Here is a 6,000-nt window from a genome sequence, read left to right as displayed (position 1 = left end):
CTTGTCTGTTGTGTACTTACCGAAACACAAAGTTTTACCAAAGTCCAACCGTGGTCTAAAAAGAAGCTTTGAGGAATGACTATTTTATCCGTTTATGAACTTTGGGCCTCTCATTCAACTTTTCATGGCCAGGATGTGTTATTTTTGGTCACGGATCAATAATCCTGCCTGCTTGTGTAAATAAAACCTGACATTTGCCTGTAGCAAAAAAGGCACTCGGCTTTTTATGTGAAGCATCAACTTCCCCGAGCCGAAGAACAATTTCAAATCGCAACCATAAATTTAATGTAAGATACTGTTCAGTTCATCAAGAATGCAACAGATTCTTCTACCTGGTCACATCATCTATAGCTGTTTATCCTGCCTGATAATGAAATGAGGCTGGACCAAGATTTGAACAAGATCATAACGCAGGAATATACACCATCTTCCTCAGTGTTGTCTACAACAGATGATGTGACAAACCACATGCTAGGAACTGAAGGATTAGGCTTTGGAGCAGGACCTTGAGGAATTTAAATTTGATGATTGTGCATTTCAAATATTAGATTATTTTTAATGAAGAGCTGCATAAAAATTCTGCATCATGTATATATTATAAGATGGTAATGTGCAGAAATATTAGACTTCTGACATCCTAGTGTCCTTAGGCAGAAATTAGCCAGAATTGGGACTATTCAGACTGCTGAACAGAGAAACATGAATAATTGAAGTTGTGCTTTATAGCAGGATCAGAATAATCCATTTAACCATTATGCTTGGATCAGGATTTTTAAGGAACAGAAAGAGAAGTGATTGCTTTTGAATATCCTTTTGTCAAATGTGCCTCTCCACTGATGAAGGCAATGTTTCACATTGGATATGATTTGATGGTCATTGCCAATACTTCAGTCTACAACCAGATGGTCAATCTTCATGAGTAAATGTAAATAGTAAATCTCAGTAGAAGAACATCATCGATGATCTGATTCTGTTTACTGCCCGATGAAAAAGATTAGATTAGATTAGATTAGATTAGATTAGATTACTTACAGTGTGGAAACAGGCCCTTCGGCCCAACAAGTCCACACCGCCCCGCCGAAGCGCAACCCACCCATACCCCTACATTTACCCCTTACCTAACACTACAGGCAATTTAGCATGGCCAATTCACCTGACCTGCACATCTTTGGACTGTGGGAGGAGACCGGAGCACCCGGAGGAAACCCACGCAGACACGGGGAGAACGTGCAAACTCCGAAAGCATCAAGACTTTTGCAAATTGGTAGCCGCTTTATACCACATAGCAATAAGGACAGGCTAGAAAAACTGGAGTAGCAGAGGCTGAGGTGAAACTTGAAAAAAGTTTATGCAATTATGAGATGCATAGGTAGGGTTGACAGTCAGAATCTGTTTCCCAGATTGAAATGTCTAATACTGGGGGGCATGCATTTAAGGTGAGAGGGGGAAAGTTCAAAGGAGATGTGAGGGGCAAGTTTTTTACACAGAGAATGGCAGGAGTCTGGAACGCATTGCCAGGGGTGGTGGTGGAAGCAGATACGATAGGAGTGTTCAAGCAGCTTTTAGATAAGCACATGGATATGCAAGGAGTGGAGGGATACGGAGCAAGGCCAGGCAGAAGAGATTAGTTTAATTTGGCACAACATCGTGGAGGAAGGGCTCGTTCCTGTTCTGTACTGTTCTATTTTCTAAGTTTTATATTCTACTAGGTATTTTTAATCAAACTGTTGCAACACATCTCTGGAGCGGCTAGGGCTTGACATATAACTGTATACGACCATTAGCTGTGATTCATTGTTAGAACTCTCCCATCTTGAGTCAGAAGATTGTGCGGTCACATCTCTCTTTTGTGACTTTGGTTTCTAACCACGGCTGCTGCACCCAGTGTTGTCGTGCTGTTCAGTTGTCTCACTCAGACCTCAGCTGTCCTTGCAGCAGGCTGTAAAAGATACCACCGCAAAGTTTAAGATTTGGAGATGCCAGTGTTGGACTGGGGTGTACAAAGTTAAAAATCATACAACACCAGTTATAGTCCAACAGGTTTAATTGGAAGCACTAGCTTTCAGAGTGTCGATCCTTCATCAGGTGGTTGTGGAGGACACAATTGTAAGACACAGAATTTATATCAAAAATTTACAGTGTGATGTAACTGAAATTATACATTGAAAAATACCTTGATTGTTTGTTGAGTCTTTCGTCTGTTTGAATACCATGATCGTTTCATATGTAAATCACGAAACCTTTTTTTAAAAGTTACATTCTCAGGTTAACTGTAACAATTGGTGTTTGCTAGACAATATGTTCAGTTACATCATACTGTAAACTTTTGCTATAAATTCTGTGCCTTACAATTGTGTCCTCCACAACCACCTGGTGAAAGAGCGGCGCTCCGAAAGCTAGTGCTTCCGATTAAACCTGTTAGACTATAACCTGACGTTGTGTGATTTTTAACTTTGTACATTGCAAAATTTAAATTATGCTTTCAAGACTCTGGAGTGAATTCTGCCCCCATAGGTTCAGATTCAAGAGTTAAGCATGATGCAGATAAGCCACATCCAGCATTTATTATGAATAAAAGTGCTCCAGTACACATCAGCTCTTGATTTCCCACCAGCTCACTTCAATGAGTGGAAAGACAGAGACCACAAACAGAAGTGCTGGCTCACTCACTAGCATGTCTGCAGTACTCAATAAAACAGCAAGGGATGCACAATATAACTTGAATTTCACACTAAACCTCTCGAGACTTGTGCCTTCAAGTTGAGTTAATGGAATGGGAAACTTCCATGCAGTTACAGTTGTACTGACCTGGGTCCAAAAGCCATGTCACTCTATGGTTCACTCTTCCAAGTGTCTGTTCAACTCTTCCTAAAATGTTCCAGCATTGTTTGTCAGTTCCATGTATGGTAGAAAGATAAATGCAGTCATAGATGAGCATGATTCTGAACTGAAAAAGAGCAAGTTAATTAGAAAAACAGACAAGAGCAAGTCAGGGAATGAGGTAACTCTTAAGAATTAAGCTGCACATTTATTTCAATGCAAGGAGTCTTACAAATAAGACTGATGAACTCAGGGCATGTATAGGAACATAGGACTGTGATATCATAACTATTACAGAAACTTGGCTGATGGAAGGAAAGTACTGGCAGCTCAAAGTTCCAGGTTTTAGATGCTGTAGGAATGATAGAAAGGGAGGCAAGACAAAAGGGGTGTGTGGTGTTTTTCAATTAAGAAAAACATTACTGTTGTAACTAAAGTGGATATTTTTGAGGGATCGCCCAGAGAAAATATACTGGTTGAAACTAGAAATAAGAAAGGGATGATCACTGTGATGGAATTGTCCAATAGACTCCCAGTAGTCAGAGTAAAATTGAGGAGCAAATATATAGAGAGATCGCAGATCTATGTAAAAATAATAGAGTTGTCACGATAGGGGTTTTTAATTTTCCAGACATTGACTGGCACTGCCAAAATGTTAAAGATTTGGATGGTGAGGAATTTGGAAAATGTGTTCAAGAAAATTTTCTTTCTCAATATGTAAATATTCTTATTAGAGAAAGAATAAAACTTGTTGTCCCCTTGGTAATAGGGCAGGGCAAGCATCAGTCAGGAAACACTTTGGGAACAGTGATCATAATTCTTTTAGTTTTAAAAACAGTTGTGGAAAAGGATCAACCTTCAACAAAAGTTATTCTTAACTGGATAAGACAAATGTTAATAGTATGAGACAAAAATTTTCAAAAGTTGATTGGAATAGAATGTTTACAGGTAAAGGGGCGACTAACAAAGAAGAGGCTTTCCAAACTGTGATAGCAAGAGTTCAAAGGCATTATGTTCCTGTTAGAGTGAAAGGTAGGGCAAGTAAGATTAGGGAACAAAGGAGGAATAAAGATATTGAGGTTCGAGTCAAGAATAAAAATAAATCATAGGTTAGATATAGACAACTGGGATCAAATGATCTCTTGAAGAACAAAAAGAATGTTGGGACCTTCTTCAGAGGACAATCAGGAAGGCAAAGATGGGATCTGAGAGAGCTTTGTCAGAGAAGGTTAAGGATAATCCAAATGGATTCTACAACTACATTAAAGAGAGCAACTAGGGGCCAAAAGAACAACAAGAGAGAGAGTAGGCCCCTTAAAGATTAATGAGGTCATCTATAGGTTGAACCTCATGCAGATGGGAGAGATACTAAGTAAATATTTAATGTCAGTCTTTACAATGGAAAAAAAAATTGAAGCTGGACAACTCAGGGAAATAAATAGTCCTGTTTTGAAGACAGTTCACATTTCAAAAGAGGAAGTGCGAGAGGCCTTAGAAAACATAATGGTGATAAATTTCCTGATCTAGTGTATCCCAGGATGTTATGGGAAGTTAGGAAGGAAATTGCAGGATGATAGATGTTTTTTACTTGGACTTTAGTAAAGTCTTTAATATGGTTCTGTAGATTGATTAATAAAGGTAGATCACATGGGATTCAGGGTGTGCTTGCCAATTGGATACAAAATAAGCTTTACAGTAGGAGACAGAGAGTGGTGTTAGAGGATTGCTTTTCAGGCTGGAGACCTGTGACCAGCGGTGTTCCAAAGTTGAGCCTAATTTTGTTTGCCATTTATATAAATGATTTGGATGAGAATATAGGAGGCATGGCTGGTACATTTGCGGATAGCACCAAAATTGGTGGTATGATGGACAGTGAAGAAGATTATTGAAAATTAAAAAGAGATCTTGATCAATTGGGCTTATCAGTTGGTGGGGTTTAATTGGGATAAATGTGTGGCATAGCACCTTGGCAAAACAATCAAGGGCAGGACTTATCCAATTAATGGTAGGGCCTTGGTTAGTGTTGTAGAACAGAGAGACCTAGAGGTTTAGGTGCATAATTCTTTAAATTTGTATCACAGGTAGACAAGATGGTTAAGAAGACATTTAGCATGCTTGCCTTCATTGTTCAGACCTTTGGGTACAGGAGTTGGGACATCACATTGAGGTTGTACAGGACATTGGTGAGGTCTCTTTTGGAGTATTGTGTGTAGTTCAGTTCACTCTTGTTAAACAGAGATTGGTGTGCGATTAGTAAGGGGATAAGGAGATCAAACGTTATGGGGAGAAGGCAGGCAAATGGATTTGGCAAACATATTAGGCATGATAAAATGGTAGAACAGACTCAAAGGGCTGAATAGCCTAATTTTTCTCCTGTATCTTATGGTTGTTTGGTCTTATAACTTGAAACAGCTAGCATACAGGTTCCCTCAGTGTAAGAGTTTAATTTGAAAGTTCCACACCAGAAGAATTTGTGTAGAACCTGAAGAGACTATTTGAAGATTAAAAAAAAGAGTTTATGTTCAACCTTGTGATTAATCAAAGGCTACCAAATTTTCCTGTTTAGGATTTGGAAGAAATAATTAAATCAAACCTGGAGATGTGACAGAGATGGACACTTGAAAAGGTTCAGAAAAGATTTACAAGGATGTTGCCAGGGTTGGAGGATTTGAGCTGTAGGGAGAGGCTTAACAGGCTGGGGCTGTTTTCGCTGGAGAGTCGGAGGCTGAGGGGTGACTTTATAGAGGTTGACAAAATTATGAGGGGCATGGATAGAATAAAAAGACAAAGTCATTTCCCTGAGATCAGGGAGTCCAGAACTAGAGGGCACAGGTTTAGGGTGAGAGGGGAAAGATATAAAAGAGACCTAAGGGACAACTTTTTCACACAGAGGGTGGTGCGGGTATGGAATGAGCTGCCAGAGGAAGTGGTGGAGGCTGGTACAATTGCAACATTTTAGAGGCATTTGGATGGGTATATGAATAGGAAGGGTTTGGAGAGATATGGGCCGGGTGCTGGCAGGTGGGACTAGATTGGGTTGGGATATCTGGTCGGCGTGGATGGGTTGGAATGAAGGGTCTGTTTCCATGCTGTGCATCTCTATGACTCTATGTTAGGATAGATAGAATTATAGCTTACCATCTGTTTCAAAATCTTTCAAATTGTGTTTTACAAAAATAG

The sequence above is a fragment of the Chiloscyllium punctatum genome, chromosome 26 (genome assembly GCF_047496795.1).
Source record: "Chiloscyllium punctatum isolate Juve2018m chromosome 26, sChiPun1.3, whole genome shotgun sequence".
NCBI lineage: Eukaryota > Metazoa > Chordata > Chondrichthyes > Orectolobiformes > Hemiscylliidae > Chiloscyllium > Chiloscyllium punctatum.
Note: the sequence above shows the minus strand (reverse complement) of the source record.